The following is a 22,984-nucleotide window of genomic DNA, read 5'->3' on the forward strand; positions in this document are numbered from 1 at the left end:
GGTGGAGATTTGGGAGTCTTCTATGTAGAGGATCATGTCATCAACATCAGCAAATAAGGATGTTATCTTTTTTCCTATCTATATTCCTTTGTATTTCATTCTCTTGTCTTATTACTCTGGTTAATGTTTCAAGAATAAGTTAAACAGAAGGAGTGATATCAGCCATTCTTGTCTCATTCCTGATTTAGAGAGAAAACTTTCAGTTTATCCTCATTTACTATGATGTTGGCAGATGGTCCGTCATAGATGGCTTTTATGCGATTGAGATAAAGACCTTCAATTCCTATTTTCTTCAGGGTTTTTATCATGAATACCTGTTGGATTTTGTCAAATGCTTTTTCTGCATCAATTGAGGTGATCATGTGATTTTTGTTCTTGCTTCTGGTTATGTTGATATTATATTTATTGATTCGTGTATAGTGAACTTTCCGTCCCCAGAATGAATCCACTTAGTCATGATATATGATCTTTTGATGTTTTTGCTGCATTCTATTTGCTAGTATCTTATTGAAGATTTTTTCATCTGTGTTCATTGAAGGGATTGGATTGTAGCCCCCCTTGCCCCTCTCATCAGGGCAATGCTTGTTTCCATGAATGACATTGGGAGTACTGATTCAATTTCATTAAAGAATTTAAGGAGTTAGATCTTCTGTAAAGTTCTTGTTGAATTCAGCAGTGAATTTGCCAGGACCTGGGCTTTTCTTAGTAGGGTAAAATGGAATTTCTATTTTTAGTTTTTTGAGTAATTTCCATATTTATTTCCATAGGGATTGTACTAGTTTATATTCACACCAACAATGTAGAAGGATTCATTTTGACGCCTTATTGGCCCTTTGTAGTTCTTCTTCTGAGAAATGTCTATTCATCTGTTACTCATTTTTTGAGTCGGTCTTTTATTTTTGAAAATCTAATGTTTTTGAGTTCTTTATATATTATAGATATTAGTGCACTATCCAAAGAACAGTTAGGAAATTTTTTCCTATTCTGCAGAATGTATCTTCACTGTTTCTTGTTTTCTTTGCTGTTCACAGCTTTATAATTTGACACAATCTGATTTACTGATTTACATGTTATTTCTTGTGCAATTGAGGTTATGACCAGAAAGTCCATGCCTATGCCTCTATCTTAAAGGGTTTTCTCTATTTTATCTTTCAGCAGATTAAGTCTTACTGTTTTAATATTTATATATTTTATCCATTTTGATTTTAGTTTAGAACACATTGAGATATATGGGTCAAGGTTCAGTCTTCTGAATACGGATTGCCAGTTTTTCCAGCACCATTTATTAAAGAGGCTACAATTTCTCTATTGTATCATTTTACTTCTTTGTCAAAAATCTGAGAGCTGTATGTGCCTGAAGTTGTTTTGGTATTATTTACTTCAGTAGTGGTGAACTTATGGCACATGTGCTGTAGTGGGCTCTTTGTTATCGTTGAAAGCCCTAAAAGGTTTGCCATCACTAGATGTATTCCATTATCCACATTTCTGTTTTTGTAACTGTGCCATGCTCTTTTTATTACTGTAGCTTTGTCATATTTTTTGAAGTCTGTGATTGTGATACCTCCTGCTTTGCTCTTGTTTTCCAAGACTGCTTTTGTTATTCTGGGCCTCATCTGGTACATATATATTTAGAATTGCTTTTTCTACTTCTGTGAGAAATTCTGTTGAAATTTTGATTAGGATTGCATTACATATGCATATCAGTTTTTTGAGCATCATAATTTTGACTATATTGGTTTTGTGTATCGAGGAACATGGTATATCTTTTCATTTTCTGATGTTCTCTTTGGTCTGCATTTCAGAGTATGGTTGTTTTTATTGTAGAGATCTGCAACTGCTGTTTAGGTTTATTTCTAAGGTTCATTTTTTTGTTAATGCTATTGTGAATGGTATTGTTTTCCTAATTTCTTTCTCAGTGAGTTCATTATTGGTGTACAGGAACACTTGAATTTTGTATATATATGGTTATTGAGTACTACTACATTGCTAAATTTGGTTAATTCTGGTGTCTTCTGGTGGAATTTTGGGGTCTTTATATAGAGAGTAATGTCATCTGAAATTAACAATAATTTGACTTCATTCTTTGTTATACATATATTCCATTTCTTTGTCCTACCTGATTTTTTCTGCCTAATGTTCAAAGTACTATATTAAACTTGAGTGGAGATAGTGGATATCCTTGTCTTGTTCCCAGTTTTAAAGGGAAAGATTTCAGTTTATTACTCATTTAATAAGATGTTGGCAAAAGGTTTGTCATGAATAGCTTTTATTAGATTGAGATAGTTCTTTCCATACCCACATTCTTCAGAGTATTTTTTATGAATGGATGTTGGATTTTGTCAAAGGATTTTTGAGATTCTCCAGTGAGTTTTTGTCCTTGCTTCTATTTATATGATGTATTACATTTATTGATTTGTGTATGTCAAACCATCCTTAAATTCCTGGGATGAAAACTACTTGGTTAAGGTGTATGATCATTTGATGATTTGTTGTATTCTCTTTGCCAATATCTTGTTGAGGATTTCTGTGTCTATTTTATTGAAGAGGCTGACCTGTAGTTGTATTTTTTGGGTGCAGTCTGGTTTTAGAACCAGAATAATGCTTGCTTCCAGGAATAAACTTTCCTTCCAATTTTACTGGTTTTAAGAGTCTTGGCATTAGATTCTATTTGAAATTACTATAAAATTAGTGAGCAATCCATCAGGATCTGGGCTTTTCTTATTTGGTAGATTTTTTTTTTTTTGTACTGGGGATCTAACTTGGGACTTTTCGCTTGTGAGGCAGGTGGCGGAACCACTGAGCTAAATTCCCAGCCCATTTGGTAGATTTTTATTACTCCTTCAATTTCATTGTCCATTATTTAATTGTTCAAGGTTTTTATATTTCCTTGGTTGAGTTTTAGTAATTCATAGTTATCCAGAAATCTATCAATATTTTCTGAATTCTTCAGTTTATTGGAGCACAGGTTTTCAACGTAGTTGGTAAGAGTCTGTATTTCATGCTGCTTTTTGTGATTTTTTTTTTCATTTCTAATTAAATTGATTTGAATTTTTGTTTTTTTTAGTTAAGATTGACTAAGGTTTTTATTGTTTTGTTTATTCTTTCAAAGAAGCAGCTCTTTTTGTCTCAATTTCATTAATTTCTGTTCTGATCTTTATAATTTCCTTCCTTGTACTAACTTTGGACTTGGGTATTTCTAGTAACTTTTAGTGCATCAGTAGGTTTTTTTATTTGGGTTCTTTCTGTTATTCTGATGGGGGCATTCACAGCAATAAAATCTCCTGTTAGTATTGTTTTCATTTTGTCCCAGAAGTTCTGGTAGGTTTTACTGGCATTATCATTTGATTCTAGAAACTGTAAAATTTTTCCTTGATTCCTTCTGTGACCTATTGATTATACAAGAGTATATAATTTAATTTTCATACTTTGCATAAATTTTGGGGTTTCTTTTGACATTGATATCTAGTTTCACTGCACTATGATCTGTTAATATCTATAAGATAATTTTGATTTTTTTGCATTGACTTTAGCATGCTTTATTGGTTTATATGTGATCTACTTTGGTGAAGGTTTCATAGTCTGCTAAAAAAGGTGTACATTTTGTTGTTGGGTAGAACACTATATCGATATGGTATCTATTAACACATTCACAATGGGGTCATAATTCTTATCTCTTGCTCCCAAGTTTCTCAGTTTAACGTTTCCACCAACTTGAACCACCAGTGTTACATGCATGACTGTTCCATTGGGCAGATTGTACCGCTTGTGGTGCAAATTAGCCTAATCACTTTTATTGGTAATTTTACTAATAAAATTAATAAAAAGTCTATGAATGGGCTAAATCTATTTAGTTGCTTGAATTTGTATAATTACTGCCTAAATATAAATATTAATTAGTATTAGTATTATTATGCCAACTACAATTATTATGATAATCAGCAAATCTATGTTTTCCTTAAGGAACTGTAATATGATGGCATCTTGTCTGCTAAGTAAACAACTTTCTTTGCATTATTGTAATCAAAGACAAGATCAGGTTTTATGTTTCTAGGTTTTCCTTTGATCAATATGCATTTATGATTTTTATAAGTCAGTGTACAAACATGCCTTTTATTAGCCCAGTTAAGTTTTACACCATAATGATTTTCAAAGTTTATGATTTTGTTACATCTTTTATTGTCTATGCCTGTACTGGTAAAATTTTTTTATTTTGCTGCACTGTGGCACAAAAATACATTTCTTTTTGTAAAGGTACTCGTGCTAGGGGTATCCTCAAATAATAATTATCTGCATATAATCTGCAGTGTCTTAATAATAAGCCATTTATTAACTTAAAGACAACATAATAAGAATGCCCATACATTGAAAGGTTTGCATTTTTTCTGGCATAGACATCCAAATCATAGGTGTATTCATTAGGAAAACATGATTTATGTAAGTTTATCCCACATTTGTGCTGCTTTTCTTTGATGTATTGGTGAAAACACAGAAGTCCTCACCATAATATCATATTTTGTCTATCACTTCTATATTTTTCCAGGTATTATTGCATTCTTAAATGCACTAATAATTTCTTCATGATTTTTCTAAATGTATTCAATGGATCCTCAGTTCTGCATGTGGAATTGTCATAGAAATGTAAACAGTTAAATATAGCCAAAAATCTCATTGCAAGAGACTCAGTCTTAATAGAAATAGATTCAATATGTCCACTGGCATACATATTATTTTCTGATCAATACAGTCTAATATCTGGTAATGTTACTCTCCCCATAATTAATAATATACCTACAATTTTTTCTCTCCAATTGTAACAGATTCTGAGCATTGATGAAGTTTTCTTCTTTTTGCACTAAAGCTGCATTTTATGGCATGTCTATTTGTTTCTTCATCTACTATTTCAACTATATTATTGGATATGCATAATATATGTAAAAGAATCACTTCAATTAATATTTCTTATTTTCTAATAAATATTTCTTATTTTCTAAGGTTCACAGTTCTGTGTGCTTATGTTCTATCACATTTCTTTCTATTATTGGCTGATTTTCTACATTAATATCCAAATTTACACTATGTTCATTGAATATATTGGCCACAAGTTTATATTCATCTAACTCTTGGGAATCTTCATCTAAATAGTAATATGTAGGTCATGGCCTTTTCCTCTGATGAAATATAATTACAGATTCATCTGATAAATCATCTGTTTTCTGTTTGACACAATGGAAAAAATTACAAAATTGAAATATCATTAAAATTAAAAAATAGGTTATAATATACATATATGTATTCAGAAATTACATATTACTTACAAACAAAAATCCCAAGGGAAAAGGAGAACCACCAATAAACAACAAAGGAATAATAAATGAAAAATTTACCACTGAGCCCTGAAATAACAATGACTATTTTTGTTACCCTCTTATGTCAGCAAAAGAGTATACACAGTTTAGGTACCAGACAATCAAATTCAAATCAGAGCCACCTGGCAGTGATACATATATGTTAGAGTTTGTGGTGAGAAGTCTACCATAATTTTAATGTATTTACCTTCATAAGTGATTTTTTTTCTTTTTATCTAACAGCTTTTAAAATTCAGTCCTTGTTTTGGACTTTTGATTTTTTATTATTATTTGCTGTGGAGATATTCTTTTCTTATCATGGTATTTGTTTTCTAAATGTTTCACTTATCTATATTTAAATTCATTCCTCATATTTCAAAAATTTCCTACTCTTATTTCTGTAAGCAGATTTTTTATGCCATTTGTGCTGACTTTGAATTTTTCACTAATTCCTATTAATCTTCATCTTACTCTTCTTTGCATCATCTAGTTGCTGTTAGATTTATTTTTCTTTTTTAACCTTTTATTACTATCTTGCATGTTTTCATTACACCATGTTTACATTCCTTGTGGGGAATTGGTTCACGTACATAAAACATCTTATTTTTTTTTAATCATCTTTTTTCCCTTCACTTCCTTCCCCATACATTTATCTCTTGATCCCTTTACCTTTTTGGTACATGTTTGAATTTTTAGTATTCTCTTCTTCTATTTAAGGAATCTCGAATAATTAGCCAGTAACATTAGCCCTGTCTTCTAGTCTTGGCACTCTGTCTTCAACTTGTTTACTACAGGGGCCCTTATTTGTCAATAGAATTTTTAATCTCCTGAATTTCTGTTTGGTACTATTTCATGGACTTTAATTCTTTGCTAAACTGGTCATTCATGTTTTGTATCATTTTGTTTAACTCAGCTACATTTTTATTAGTGTCTTCTATTACCTGATTGTTTTGTACATCAGATCTATTATCTTTTTAGTTATATCTTCTTTTAACTTCTCAAGTACCTCATTGATCTGGATTTTTAAAATCTCGTCTGTTATCCTTTCAAATAACTCAGCTTTGTGGCTATTGATTTCTTCCCACTTGGTGCCCCATAGATCAGCTTTGGGGGATTTGAAGTATTTGCAAGCATTTTGCTACTTTGTCTTCTTGTGCTTCTCCTGTTTCTATTACTTTTTTGGTAGAACTTTGTAGTTTTCTTATAGTGGAAAGACTTGCAAGTATGAAGACCTTTTTACTTAGAGTAAATTCTTCAGTGGTACATTCTGGTTGTGACTAACTATGGGTCTTTGCCTCTGTCTCAAGTTTCAGCTGCCTTCGTTTATTTGGTGGGGGAGGCTGCAGTGTATTTGTCTCAGCACCCAGTTCTCTGGGAATGGACCCTAGTATTGTCAATAACACAAAGGCAATCCAGATATTGGCATACAGAGAAAACCAATTACTCATAAAAACTATGCCTCTTTGGCAATAGCAATAATATCAGCAACAATAATGACATCAAAGAAAAATTAAATATTTGTCATACACTAAGAACCAATAATGTACCACCGTTACATAAACACTAAGACAAAACAAATGTTGGCATACAGTAATTGTCTACTAAATGCAACAACTATATCACCACTATCAAAGAACAGTAATCAAAAGTAGTAAAATAGAGTCAAATAGTTAAAGTTTTATAAAGCTTAAGAGTTATACTGGTAAAGCTAGAGGTGGTAGGGAACTGAAGAATGGAAGTAGTAAAATTTGAAAAAATTAGTCAATGGAAAATTAGAAAGAAGAAAGAAAAATGGGTAAAGGATCCTACTGAGGAGTAAAAGGAAATTAATAGTATTATATAAATATAACAGAAAAGAACAAACAAAAAAATGTAGAAAAAATAAAATGCAGAAAGGAAAACAAAGAAACAGGGGGAAAAAAAGAAAAAAGTTAAAAGGAGAAAATAAATTTAAAAAGGAGAAAAAAATCCAACCCTCAAAAATCAATGACTGAAAAAATGAAAAAATAATTGAATTCCCCCCTTCTGCTGCCAAATAAATCTTCTGTATTTTTGAATGAATGGATTTTTCTAGGGTCTGAAGCCTTATACCTGAGCAAGTAACAATTTTCTCTGCCTAGTTTTATGACCTCTAGGTTTTTAAACTTTTCTCCTACTTCAGAGTCCCCTCTGTGCATACATCCCAGAGTGTGGCAACTGTCGGAGACAAGGTGTGCTTTTGCTCATGTTGGTGGATTGGGGAAATGATCAGATCTTTGGTCTCTGCTAGATGTAAGCAGCAGGGTGGGGTTTCAAGCAGATTACTGGACTTAAGGTAGCGCTTTCTGATAGACACCTTTGAAAGCCATGTTATTAAGACACACTTTTCACCAGAAAGGGGAGGGCACATGACCTTCTTGGCCCAAGCTTAAACTTCTCAGGGAATCTTTGCTTAGCATGCATCCTAATCATGGCTGTCTCCCACTGCTATGTCTCACCCAATCACTCTGGGAAAATAACATTGAAAACCCTGAATTGGAGTTGTTCTATAGTTTTTCAGTCTTAAACAATTAGCCCCTTCCCAAAATGGCCTCCTATTAAACACTGCCTGGTAATATATTCTATGTTAAACTGTGTTTCTTCTACAATCTTAGCCTGTCATGAAGGAATCATTTTTGCAATATATACCCATTCTGTTTTTGTAGATTACAATAGCTGTGGTCTTTTCTTGCTGCTAGCACTGCTGGGCAGGTTCTTAATTTCTCCCTCCATCTGTTGAACTTTTTGGTATACTATTTCTCCTCAGGAATTGGCCTCATCCACAATCAGGTTGGTAGCTTGTGAGTGCCTTTGCTTCTCCATGCCAAAAGGAAACAAAAGTAGAGCCAGCTTGAAGTTGGAAGGTGGCTGTAGTTCAAAATCCAGGAGTATTTAGTTGGTCAGGGGCCAATACTCAGCTCTGAGTAACACTGTATGTTGATTCTTAAGTGTCTATACCTATATTTAAATATCTAGAATCTAACTATAATTTCATCAATGTCAACATGATTTCATTATGAATTCTTTTCTTATCACTTAGAAAAAGCTATCAAGTATTTTATTATTTTATTCTACATTATATACAGGTCATAAAAGGCCACAGCAGTTTTTCAGTATATAAACCCTTTAAAAGCAGAGGACACTAAGGCAGGACAGACAAGTATCAAAATTTTGTCCTGTAATGAGGGTATACACACAGTGCATTATTTCTGAGGAGTAGCAAGCAGATACCAAGTCATCCACATTTAGTTTGAAGCTATTCCATAGTTTTAGAATCCTCTTTGAGATTTGTTCACACCCTAGTTGTGCCAAGCTGTCATTTATTTAAAAACAAAAATTAAAAAATGAAACCAGAATAAAACTACCAACTCAGAGGGCACTCTTTACAATTCCATTCATCTGTAGAGCTATTATGAATTCTTAAGGTACCTTACAACCTAAAGCATCAAAATTGCTTTATAATAATTATGAAACTAAGAAAAGGTAAATAATGAAAACTTCAGGAAAACCTGCATAATATTGGAAATATTATTTTAAAAGTCCTTATTATAGATTCTTGGATGATTATAAATTTCTAAATTCTCAATCTGAAGAAAAGTAGGACTTATAAAATTATTATATAAATAACAATATAATAGGATCATTTTAAAAGTTTAGAACTGGGTTCTATTTTCAGTACTTTATTCATACTCTCTCAAGTAGGAAGATAATGAAAATAGAGTATGTTAACCTTTCTCTCAACTTTGCTCAGGGAATCTTCACTTGTTAATATCTTTCTTCCATGTTCATTATTGTTTTTTTAATTTGAAGGAAAGGAATGACAAAATGTCTTATAGTCCTAAGAAAATTAATTTAATAATCATTGAGAAAGTTATTCTAAAATGCAAATAGTGCAAGATTTTGAGTTGTAGGCAATTAACTTTAATTCCCTTTTTCATCATTTATTAGTTCTTTCATCTTAGAAATGTATTTAACTTCCTGACTTTCAGTTTGTTCATTCAGTACATTAAAATAGTAATAGTTAATGATAGAGTTCTTACAATGATTAAATAAAATATCACATGTAAGGTGTTTGATATTTAGTTGGTTATTAGTAAACACTATAAATTTTTTATTGAGGCCAACTATGTGTTGAATATTGTGCAAACCTCAACATGCACATGTATTGACTTTAGGTTTTTCTTGTTTATGCCTATAGTGAATGCCTATTGACAAAATTGTAGAAAGCAATAAGTGTTTAGGAAACAACCATAATGATCACTTGAGCATACCTACTATTAAAATAGTAGTTTGAAACTCTGATTTTAAATATTTTTATATCAGAGTATATGGTTTTTGATACCTATTTGATATTTTCACATTTTCCTTAAAATTATAACATGTGTTCCAAAATCTTAACTATTTTTTGAAACTGTCACTGTAATAGTCCTCTTCCATTGCATAATTTCTATTGAATGTTTTATCTTTGAAATAATTCATATTGCAAACTTTTTTCTTGTTAAAAATTTTTTATTAGTACATATTTGCCATACATAGTACTCACATTCATCATAGAGAATTATACTTGTACATAACATATTTTAACTTGTCTTTTCTCCAATTCCTTTCCTCTCCTTTATACTCTTCTTCTGCATTCCATTTACAGAATTTTTGTGTTCATTTTTTCTTTCCATTTTTTCTTTTTTTATAATCATATTTCCCTTCCTTTCCTTCCCCTTCCTCCTTCCATTGATCACTTTCCCATTTGAACATGTTTTTCCTACTTCTCAATATCTATCCTCCATTTTGCTCCTTGTTTACACTTAGGGTTTCTCACATAGGAGAAACAATGTAATATCTAAACTTGCATGTTTAATTTACTTTACTTAAAATTATGGTCTCGAGGTGAATCCATTTACCTATAAATGGCAGAGTAGTACTCTCTATTGTATATAAATATCACATTTTCTTTATTCATTCATCTGTTGATGGCCATGTGGGATGTTTCCAAGATTTAGCTATTATAAATTGTGCTGCTATAAACATGAATATGCATATGTCACTGTGGCATAATGCTTTTAACTCAGGAAGATAATCAAAAGGAAAATACCTGGGTCAAATAGAACGTCCTTTTTGAGGAATCTCCATACTGATTTCCATAGTAGTTGTACCAGTTTACACTCACACCAACAATGGAGAAGGGTTTCTTCCTTCCCCGCAGCAGCATTTATTATTGGTTGAATTTTTGATGATAGCTAAAAGTGACATGGAATCTTAATGTTGTTTTACTTTGAATTTCCTGAATGACCAGTGACAAGGTACTGGAAAAAGAATGCAACAAATTATCAAAAAGATTATACACCATGACCAAGTAGGATTCATCTCAGGGATACTGGAATGATTAAAAATACACATATCAATAAATATAGTACACCACATTAACAGAACAAATGGTAGAAATCACATCATCATCCCAATAGAGACAGAAAAAGCATTTGACAAAATCCAACATATATTCAGGATAAAAATCTTAGAGAAAACTGGAATAAAAGGTCTTCATCTCAGGAGTGTGGGGTCCTTGGTTTACTATAGGCAGAGCCCCCTGGCTGCCAGCATGTTAAACTGGCTCTGAGTCTCTGTCATTCATCATTGTACACCCCAGGATCTGAACCCATGATGCTTGGTTCACCCACATCTCCAAAGCCAGGCATGAATGCCCAGTTTTTACCTGGATTCCTAATGGGCGATTTGCCAGCTCCAGTGACTCCACAACCTCACTCAGTTAGTGGCTCTTCAGTGGGAATGATGGAAATGAGGTCACCTTTACTCGCTGGTGGATCACCACCACAACCAGTTGTACTGGCTCATAAAGATAAAAGCGTAGGTCCACCAGTTAGAAGTATATATGATGACATTTCCAGCCCAGGCCTTGGATCTACACCTTTAACTTCAAGAAGACAGACAAACATTTCAGTAATGCAGAGTCCTCTTGTTGGAGTTACAACTACCACTCCTGGATCAGGGCAGAGTGTGTTTAGTCCAACAAATATTGGTCAATCAAGAAAGATGACACTGTCTCCTGCCCAGTTGGATCCTTTCTATACTCAAGGAGATTCTCTGACTTCAGAAGATCACATCGATGGCACTCGGGTGACTGTGATTTGGTTTCCTCAAGCGTCTGCTTCCTATATATTATTACAGTTTCCACAATATGGAAATATCTTAAAACATGTGATGTCTAGCACAGGAAATTGGATGCATAGTCGTTATCAATCTAAACTGCAGGCCCAGAAAGCATTAAACAAAGATGGGAGAATATTTGCAGAATCCATCATGATTGGTGTAAAACCATGTATAGACAAAAGCGTTATGGAAAACAGTGACAGAGGTGCTTTGTCATCTTCATCTCTAGCCTTTACACCACCAATCAAAACCTTAGGTACACCAACACAACCTAGAAGTACTCCTAGGATTTCTACCATGAAACCTCTTGCTACAGCATACAACGCTTCTACTAGTGACTACCAGTTTATTTCTGATAGACACACACCAAAAAAAGATGAAAGTCTTGTATCCAAAGCAATGGAATACATGTTTGGCTGGTAGTATAATAGTAACGAAGAACTCAGCTACCAAGGAGGAGGTTGCTACACTAAAAGCAGCTCCATGAGCACTGCCAATTTCCTTTGGTAAGTTGTATAACCACTCAGGGCAGCCATCTTATACTTCTTCTAGAAGCCTTTTTCTTTAAGGATACAGCCTGTTACTAACTCGCATTTTAAAAGATGCTTGAGATACATTTTGAAGAAAACTAAAAATCCCTGTAGATTGGATTTTGTACTTTCTGTGATAGTGCATGCTGGCACACAAAAACCAGCATTGATTACTGTAAATTAAATGATTGAACCTGCAATGAGGCTCCATGGTCTTTGTGAAAAGGTGGGTGAATTTTCATGAAGTTGCTTGCATCAAGGCACAATGATTAGAATTAGTAGTTTGAATTATGGTCTTTTAGATAATATTTAATATTTTAATTATCTTTGTATATGTCCTGTCTTGAATTGTCATCCTTTAGTGTTCTAAAACCCATTCTTTTAAAAATCCTACCAATAAAACTTCTTGATAATAAAAAAGGTCTTCATCTCAATCTGATAAAAGCCATCTATGACAATCAAACAGCCAACATCTTACCAAATGATCAAAGCAGAAAGCTTTCACTCTAAAATCAGGAACAATGTAGGAATTACCAATATCTCCACTCCTATTCAATATAGGTCTGGAAACATTAGCCAGACAAATTAGACAAGAGAAAGTAATAAGAGAAATAAGGATAGGAAAGAAAAAAGTTAAGTTTTCTATTTGGAGATGACATGATTCTCTATACAGAAGTTCCCAAAGACTCCACCAAAAGAATTCTAGAATTAATAACCTACTTCAGTAGCACAGCAGGATACCAAGTCAGCACTCAAAAATCAATAGCATTTCTGAACATGTATAACAAACCCACTGAGAAAGAAATTAGGGAAGCAACACCTTTCACAATAGCATTAAGAAAAATGAAATACTTAGGAATCAATTTAATGAAATAGGTGAAAGATATTGAAAACTACAATACTGTGAAAAAGGAGATCAAAAGGACATCAGAAAATGAAAATATAACCCCTGTCCTTGGAAAGGCAGAAGCAATATAGTGAAAATTGTCATACTTCTAAAGCTGTAATACAGATTTTATGCAATACCAATGAAAATAAAAACAGCATACTTCACAGACCAAGATAAAACAATCCTAAAATTCACATGGTAGCCAAAGTGACTAAGAATAGTAAAACCAATTCTAGGCAACAAGGGAAATACAGGGTCAATCAAAATTCCCAATTTGAAGTTATACTACAAATCTACCATGATAAAAACAGCATGGTGCTGGTAAAGAAACAGACACAAGGATCAGAGGAACAAAATAGAAAATGGTGAAACAACTCCAAGCACATTCAGCTATCTTATCTTTGACAAAGGGGCCAAACAACTTCAGTGGAAGAAATGAAGCCTCTTTAATAAATGGTGATGGGAAAAATGGGATTTCCACATGTCAAAGATTGAACTTGGTTCCATATCTCTCACCGTACACTAAACTAAAATTGAAATGGATCAAAGATCTAAATCTAAACACAGAAACACTTAATCTCCTAGAAGATATAATAGGTAAAACTCATGATGACATAGGGGTAGGCAAGGAAATTAACAAAACCTTGATAACACAGAAAATATTACAAAGAATCAACAACTCTGATCACATAAATTTAAAAAGATTTTGCATTGCAAAATCCAGCAACAGAGATAATCCACAAAATGGGTAAATTTTTTTTTAACAACTACACATCAGATGAAGTATTAATATCTAGAATATATAAAGAACTCAAAGTTTCAGAACCTCAGTTCAAAGACGTAATACAAAAATGGGCATCTGAAATTCATAGACACTTCTCAAATGAAGTACAAACAACAAATAAATATATAAAAGATGTTCAACATCATATTGTAAGCTGTATGTTCATTGAAATATATAAGTATATTCTGCCATATTCATGTCTCACTCTAGTTGCAATTACATGTTTAAATTTGGTGATAATAGCTGGTTTTGCAAAAAACATAGCACATCAGTGAACTTACATGCAAATACTCTTATTTTTAAATGATGGAGTTTAAGTTTCATTATACTCAGTAAAAGTATTTTATATACAAGAACTGTATTTGTACATTCTTATGTGATACCATCTTAGAAAATGTAATTGACAACCATTTTTGCCATTTCTTAGATCTATATTAATACAACTTTTAGAAAAATATAACTTAGGTAGTATACCAAAGAAGGAAAGATGTCTGAATAATTTGTTACTCAACTGATTAACAACTTAGATTCCCTGTGAATGATGACATTTTGAAAAGCTAAATAACTTATCAACCAAGTTATTCCTTTGAAGTACCATTACTAAACTGTAATACTTTTTTTGTGTTGAAAATTAATTCAATGACCTTAATGACCAGCACAAGTACATGGTAAAAGTGGAGAAGGGAGAATATTTTAAAATTTAATTAAATTCAACTGGCAACATTTAATGTCATTTCTGCTCCATTTTTAATTGTTCCTACCCAAGAGTACTTCAGTAAAACATTTTCATGTTCCAAATCTTAAGCAGCCTAGTTGGTGGGAAACTGGTTATTTCTAATAATTCATTCCATGTCCAAAATCTAAATCTTTCTTTTCCAGTTAGATCATTTTTGTGTATATATTCTGCTAACATGAGTTTATGAATGGAAGCACTGAGTTATACTGAATTAAACATAGTGATATACATGATACTTTTGGAGGAATGCAGATTAGAAATACATAAGATCGGAGAACAAATAATAAACAAGTAGATAACATTCTTTTAAAGGCCATTTCAATGGGCATTTTATTGGTGCACTTATTAATACAGAAAAATAAGATTCATTTTGGTATATTGATACATTTTTGTAACAGATTTGATTAATTTTTCCCTATAATCCCCCTTTTCTTTTTCTCTTTCTGCCCCTGATGCTCCTCCCTATCTTTAACAGTCTACCGTTTGGTTTCCTGTTATTCTAGCTTTGATGGGCATTTTTGAATGAATAATAAAAGCAAGAAAAGAATCTTTAATAAATTTTCAAAATTTACATAAATTGCTTCACATTTTCCAGGGTGTTAGTATAGCTAATTTAAAGCTTGTAGAAAGCAAGAATTCTTTACTCTTTATTCACATGCTCATATAGTACAGGATATATCTTCTAGATAAATTAGCTCTGATTTGTTACCATGGCTGTTCTTGCTGGAATGAATTTGATCAGATGGTTACAATTTCTATTTACATATTATGAGGAATAATATGTGACTGGTCTGTTTATTTTTAAGTTGGGGATTTGGTTAGTGTATTAGTTACTTTTCTCTCATTGCTGAGACAAAAAACCCAACAACCAAAGTTAGAGGGGAAAGGGTTTATTTAGCTCACAATTTGTAGAGATTTCAGTTCATAATCAGCTGGTTTCAAGGCAGAGTGGCACATGGCAGAGGGACAACAGGTCATGGCAGCACAAGACAGCAAAACAACAAGAGAAGGGCAGGGACCCTTAACAGAGTCTTTCTGCTCCATTTTTAGATTACTTAGGATAGGTAGCACTTCCACCCTTAATCCTAGTGCCCTTGAGCCTAGCACCATGGATCAATTCCAGAAAAAACTCCACTTATGGCTGCATGAGGCTTTGGGGGGGACATTGGGACACAAGCCATAACAGGATAGAAAAATCTAGATTTTTCTTCATTAACTACTGAATTACTATTAAAGTATTACTTTTAGTAAGTAAAATTCAATTCATAAATGAAAACTTAGTAAAATAAAAACTAACAAAATAATATTAATCAAATATTGAATTAGTATTAAGGAAAATTATTTGATTGAAGCATGGAGTTGACACTTCATATTACAATAAGGTATTATAAATTTATGTGGAGTCTATTTCACCATAACTCAAAATCATATAAAAAGAATGAAGTCTCTGTTCTTAAAAATAACATTTTAAATACAGTATTGTCAATTTGCTTATTATGCTAGATAAGAATTGCCATGGTGAGTCAAAACAATGAGCCCTCTAGAAAAAAAAACATTTTATATACTATCTTCTAGTTTTATTTGACATAGGCTAGGTTTCAATAGTTATCTATAATGAGGAATTCCCTGTTTATTGAGGACCTAAAGTCACCCACAACCCCAATTACTCAACTACTCTGTGTCTTGTCTTTCCTTTGCAAAAGAATCATTATTTTTAAATTAAATGGTCATTATTTTTAATAATATGTAATGCTTAAAATACACATAAACGAACTTTAAGAACCCAAAAGAAATAATTTATTTTAACTACAAAATATAAATTAACTGTGAGCACACATATGCATATATTCTTGTATCAGTATGAGATCATCATTATTTCAATTGAAGTGAATGTGAGGCACTAGTGTTGTAATTGCTAAGTATTCTTGTTTTGGTTATATTCATATACTTTGGAATATGCCAAATAGAGGGTAATAAAGTTTTCTAAAATATGACATATGACATTTACTCAGTTAAGAGACAAGTAATACAATTTAATTGATTTAATTATTTTTACTAAATCTTTAATATTATGAATTTGGCAAACCTAGTTGAAATAAACTCAAAAGTCAAATATTGAAAACTGAATGCTTTAAATAGTTCCTATATGATAACATTATTATGGCAATTCATATTTTGAAGTAAATGAATATTGAATATATAAATGAATATATGTGCATGTAATCATAAATGACATACATTACTCTAATAAACCTTTTTATATGCCATCAATGTAGTATAAAGTAAAACTTCAAAGAGACTACAATAATAGTGCATTAACTATGTTTTAAATTGATTTGATAGAATATTTTATGTAGCTTTTGAATGAATTTCATTACTTATTAACCTCACACCATATTGTTGCATAATTAATTCAAAAGTATACATATCTCAGTTTTATTATAATGTTTACATATAAATACTTGGGAAATGTACATTCTTAATTGAAATTTAAGCACTTTAGGTATATATAAAACATAGTCATAATTTATAAACTTGTTTATATATAATTTTTACCCACTCTGCTAAGAATAAATAATATAGGAACATTTTATTTTCTCTGTTCAAAATACTTTTTATCATGCAAAAGCTCTCAATTCTCCTTATATTTTTAATATAAAACAAAAAGTCAAAATTAGATTGATCTTTTCATTAAATATCGATCTTTTATCACAGGAAGAGCTATGTGAAAAGTGAGAATATCTCAGTGTAATCCATGACAGCCTTAAAAAAGATTTTAATCTTCCTTGTTATCTTTGAATCAGTAGACTAAATTTTGTAAAAAGTAATAATTCATTAGTTGGAACTAAAATAAATAAAATGACTAAATGCACTTCCATTAATATCTCATTTCAGACATGAGCTAAAGTGTATTAGATCACCAAATATAAAGCAACAGATTTACCAAAAATTTTTTATATGATTATGCCTAAGAAAATATCAAATATAGTACAACCAAATAAGTATTATTTACTCAATATACATTGGAAAAATAATGTGACATATCCCCCAAATAATGAAGAGGTCTTCAATTAGATTATTTTTAAATGACAGTGATCATAAAGGCTTGATAATTTAAAGTATTTTGTGTCAAGAAATTATCTCATTTTTCCCCCAACCAACAGAGAACGTAGTTGGTTAGGATGTGTATAAAGTACAAGTAATATATCAGTATTTGTCATTTTCACATTGCTGGCACAAAATATGTGAGGTTTGTTGTGGTTCAGTTTCATTTTATTGGATCCATATTTAGGTGGCTTCAAGGCAGCAACAGTATGGTGGAAGGGCCTGGCAGAGCAAAGCTGCTCATGTCATTGTGATGAGGAAGCAGAGTGAGAAAAGAAAACATCTGGGAAAAGAGTACTGCACAGCCTTCTGTGCATGTTTCCAACTAGATTCCACCTTCTAACAGCAAGTCAGTTATGAACTTATTGGTGGATTAATTCACTGATATGCTTTGCTCCACCATGATCCAATCATTTTCCAAATACATGAGAATTTGGGGGGATGTTTTAGATCTAAACTGTAACAATATTATACATTTATTGATAAAAGTATTTACCTTCTACACATAAGCAAATATTATTTTAAATAATATATTATTAGTCACTTTCCCATTGCAGCAACAAAATACTTAAAACCCATAACTTAAAGCATAAGAGCTTATTTTGGCTCATGATTCAGAGGGTACAGTCCATGCTTAGCTTGCTCCAAGGCAGAAACAGCATGAAGGAAGGGAAGGGTGAAGGAGAGTTGCTCAATCCATGGCAGAAATAAATCAAAGAGAGAAAAAGAAAGACCCAAGCACAAGGATACTCCCTTCCAGATCATTCCACTGTGCCTTACCATTTCCACCCAGGCTCCAACACCTAACAGCCCACTCAGCTATGAAATTATGAATGAATTAACCTACTGACAAATATAGCGCCCCAAAGCACAATCACCTATGAAAAGCATGACCTATAAACACATGAGACTTTTGGGAATGTTTCAGATTTAAACCATAATGTATAACTGAAAGTAAATAAATTATTTTATTTACAATTATTGAATAATTACACAAAAGTCACAGATGTATTGGGCAATCATATCAAAAACAAGTTTGTCAAATAAAGTAGACTTCCACGTAAATTTAGATGTCATGCAATAAAAAATTTTTCCATGTATCATAAATATTGTATGTGGCATAATTATACTAAAACTTACTTATAGCTTACTTGAAATACCAATTTAGCTGTGCATGCTATACTTCTATTTGCCATTTCTCCTAAGATCCTCAATCATTTAAATACCTTTGGGTTGGACAAAAGTATCATAAAACTGAATGCTCGATGATTATTTAAAAATCAAAGTTTTGTTGTCATAAATGCAAAGTAAATTCATCATTACAGACTCTGAAGAACTAAATCACTAAGGAATTTAATGAGTTATTAAGAGTAGAAAAATGTGAGGTTAATGAGAAGGCATTCTTGGTAAAAGAAAGTATGAGCATATGTACTGAATTGCACTTAGCTGGACAGATATGACTGTATGTATTATAAAATTCATAACTTGAAGGGAAGATGAATTTCAATAGTGATAAAAGGCAATATCAGAAAAAATACAACAAAAGAAATATTCTAATCAATTTGGGTAATATTTTCTTATATTCTATTTTAATCTACCAGCCCACAATTTATCAATTCTTTGCACATTTATCAAGGTTTATTTTAGATTCATTTCTCTTGACTAAGAAACAACACTGCTTCTGAGATTTTTTCTGTTCTTAAAGGCCAAATTTAGTAGCCCAAAGACTACTCACAATACCATACTACAATGCTCCATACCTATTTCTCTTGTTTCTTTTCTTTATTTCTCTTATGTCCTATCTTCTCTGGACACTGTGATCTGTTACCATTCACACTGCAATATTATATTCCCTATCTTTACACCACACACCTGCAGACACACAGACACAGAGAAACACACACACCAATTTTATATTTATTAACATAAATTCATGCCTTTTTCAGCATCTTATTCTTAATCCAGTTTTTAAATTGGCTGTCATTTATAAATTATCTATAAAATTTTATGTCAAGCAATTTTTAAAAATATCATTGTTCTCAATCTTTCTAGCCATATTTAAGTAACATATGATGAGTCCTCTACAATTATTAGAGACAGGCGCCAGAATCACAGAGCATTTTTGGTTTTTTGGGTTTTTTTGGTACCGGGTATCGATTATTCGGAATATTAACTAAATTTTAACTTTTATTTTTTAAGTTTATTTGTACATTTTCGGTATAAAATACAGTTACATTCATCATTGGGCTCTTGTACCTTCACATGAGTATCTTGGTTCTTATTTTTCTCCCCTCCCCCTGCCCTCCCCATTTGCAAAGACCTTGTTTCCATTTTTTTCTTCTTCTCATATTTTTTCTTTTCTCTTTTTTCCCTTCCCCTACCACTCACAATTCCCCTGCTCTTTTAGACCTTTTCTTCCTGTTACACAATATCAGTTATACATTTTTAAAACTACAATATTAAGATCTAGGAAACATTACCACAGATTTTACAGAATTTAAAAGGATATAGAAAGCATATTACAAAAATCATTTTTGAAATAAATTTGACAACTTCTAAGAAGTACCTTGGAAGACAAATTAATGAAACTAACTCTGGAGAAAATATAAAATTTGAATAGCACCTATTAAAGAAACTATATTCCTATCTTGAAAACCTACCTATATGGCAACAGCAGCCTCATGAACATTTTAACTAATAAATTATATCAAACAATTAAAGCAGAAAAAAGAAGGAACACTTCTCCCTTCATTTTAGGAACTCAACATTTTGCTAATCCTAAAACTGGATAAAGATAACAGAAGAAAAAGTATGAACATAGATAGAAATTTGTTTAACAAAACAAACTATTGAAAGTCAGATCTGGCAGGATGTAGAAAGTGGTTTTGTTATAGGGATGGCAGTGTTGGTTCAGCATTGGAAGATCCACCCCCAAAAGTCATCATTTTAACAGAGGAAAGGAAAAAGCCATATGATCCTGTCACTAGTTGGAGAAAAAGTATCAGACTAAATTCCACAGCTCTTCATGGTAAAAGCTATCAGGAGCCTAGAAGTAGAACAGAAACTTCTCAACAGATTAAAGACATGTACTCCATACTTCCAGTGAGAATGCCTTATATAAATGGAGAAGATACAATGCTTTCTCCTTAAGGTGGGGAACAAGGGCAGATATGCTTACTCTTCATCTGTCCATTAAAGTTTGAAACCTAGGCCCCACCATAATAGTCTGGCAATAAAATGACACATTTAGGATAGGATTGGCATGACAGAAGCAAACTCTTTATATGTAGATGAAATGATCATCTACAGAGAAAATACTAAGAAATCTCTAGGAGCCCCTAGAACTTGTACTTGAATTTAGCAGTATTAGAAAAAACAAGGTATATATAAAAATTCAGGTCTGTGTATATTTGCTATAAATGAAGAATTGGACATTGAAATTTAAAAGTTATGTAGGAGTACCAAGTACCTAGAAGTTGGTATAAGGAAAGACATATAGATCATTTGAATAAAACAGAGAATCTAGAAATAGAACCACACATATATGGTCCACTGAGTATTGAAAGATTATTTAACATTAGCATTTTATAGAATATAAACTCAATTCAAGAGCCAAGGAAGAGAGAGTGTTTTCAGCAAACGGCACTAGAACACCTGCTATCCGTATATAAAATATTAACCTCAACCCTTTTTTTCCATACATGAAAATAACTTGAAGGTGCCTATGAACCTAAATATGAAAGTCTAAAAGTATAAAACTTTAAGAAGAAATTATAAGGGAAAATATTTATGAATTCAGGGTAGGCAAGAACTACCGAGGATACAAAAAACATGATGTGTAAAAGAAAAAAATTGATAAATGAGATTCCATCAAAATTTAGAACTTTAAATGACATCATTAAAATGAAAAGTAGTCCTTAAACAGGCCATATTTACAATGCATATAACCTATAACCAGAATATATAAAGAATTCTTAGAGCTCATTAATAGACTGCCCAATTAAAATGTAGATGTAAGAAGATGATAAATAGCCAGTATAGCACAAGGAATGGTGTGCAACTCTAGAATCAGAAAAATACTAATCAGTACAATAACAAGATTGAATTATACACTCATTAGGGAGATGAAGTTAAAAGTTTTAAGCCTTGTCGTGACTTTTTCATTTTGTTGGATTCTCCCCCTTTGCGTTTAATTTGGCAGGTCCAATGGATTCATTCTGCTGGGTTTCCTGGGGTTGTGATCCTCATTGTCTTTTCCTAGGGTACTGTCTAAAATTTTTTTGGAGTGCCGGTTTGGTATTCATGAAGTTCCTAAGGTGCTCTTTGTCATGAAAGTATCTTATTTCTCCATCCATTTTGAAAGATAGTTTTGCAGGGTACATCAATCTGGGTTGGAGGCTGTTTACCTTTAGGGCTTGAAATACATCACTCCAAGCTCTTCTTGCCTTGAGTGTTTGCATTGAAAAGTCTGCTGTGATTCTGATGGACTTTCCTTTCTATGTGATTTGTTTCTTTTCTCTCACTGCTTGTAGAATTTTGTTCTTCTGTTGGATTTCTGGAATCCTAAGTATTATATGCCTCTGTGTAGATTTTTTTGATCAAGGCTATTTGGAGTCCTATATGCCTCACTTATCTGTATGTCAAGTTCTTTTCCCCTCCTTAGAAAGTTTTCTGCCATCACTTCTGTGAACAGTTTTTTTATGTCATCAGCACTCTTTCCTCTTTCTTCATTGACTCCAATTAGTCTTATGTTATTCTTCTTTTCATCGTCTAGCAGCTGCTGGATTGATTTCTCATATTCCCTTAAAATTTTAAAGCAATTTTTCTTTTCCTCCTCACTAATTGCAATCTTATCTTTTGTATCTGAAATTCCATCCTCACATTGCTTCATTCTGCTGCACAGACTTTCAGTGGAGTTTTTAATCTCTTGGAAATCTGTTTGCATCTGTTTTATGGATTCCATTTGTTTCCTATGTTGGGATTCCATCATGTCCCTCAGATCCTCTATTTTTTTATCTGTGTCCTCTCTAGATTTATTAATCATGTCTTGCACCATGAGCAAAATCTTTGCTTTTATCTGAGTAATTATTTCTGATTTCATTTTTCCCAGATCCTCTTTTGTTGCCAGTTCACAGAGTCCAGGTGGTTGAGTATCAGATTTTTCCATCTCATTTCCCTTTGGGGTTGCTGTTGGTGATCCAGGAGTCTGTTTTTGAGACTTGTTTACTTGTCTTCTCATTTCTACGGGAGGGGGTACTTCTGGCACCCACGCGGCTCACCTTCTCTGCCCTAGGAGCTTGTAATGGCAGCGGGGGAGCTTCCTTCCGGGTTCTGGGACCGGCTGAGCTTCTCTGCCCTAGGAGCCTGGGATGGAGGCCGGGAGCTTCCTTCCAGGTGCTGGGACTGGCTGAGCTT

At 32.5% G+C, this 22,984-nt stretch overlaps 1 long non-coding RNA gene and 1 pseudogene across 1 annotated transcript in view; both read left to right on the forward strand.

Moving 5' to 3' along the window:
• The window catches only part of LOC147822503 (uncharacterized), a 532,973-nt gene that overhangs the window by 472,512 nt on the left and 37,477 nt on the right, over window positions 1-22,984 (forward strand). The window lies entirely within an intron of this gene.
• LOC101715116 (nucleoporin NUP35 pseudogene) lies at window positions 11,010-11,948 on the forward strand (annotated as a pseudogene).

This window comes from Heterocephalus glaber, unplaced genomic scaffold (assembly GCF_053883595.1).
Source record: "Heterocephalus glaber isolate CG9 unplaced genomic scaffold, H.glaber_assembly_v1.0 deba00001613, whole genome shotgun sequence".
Classification (NCBI taxonomy): Eukaryota; Metazoa; Chordata; class Mammalia; order Rodentia; family Bathyergidae; genus Heterocephalus; species Heterocephalus glaber.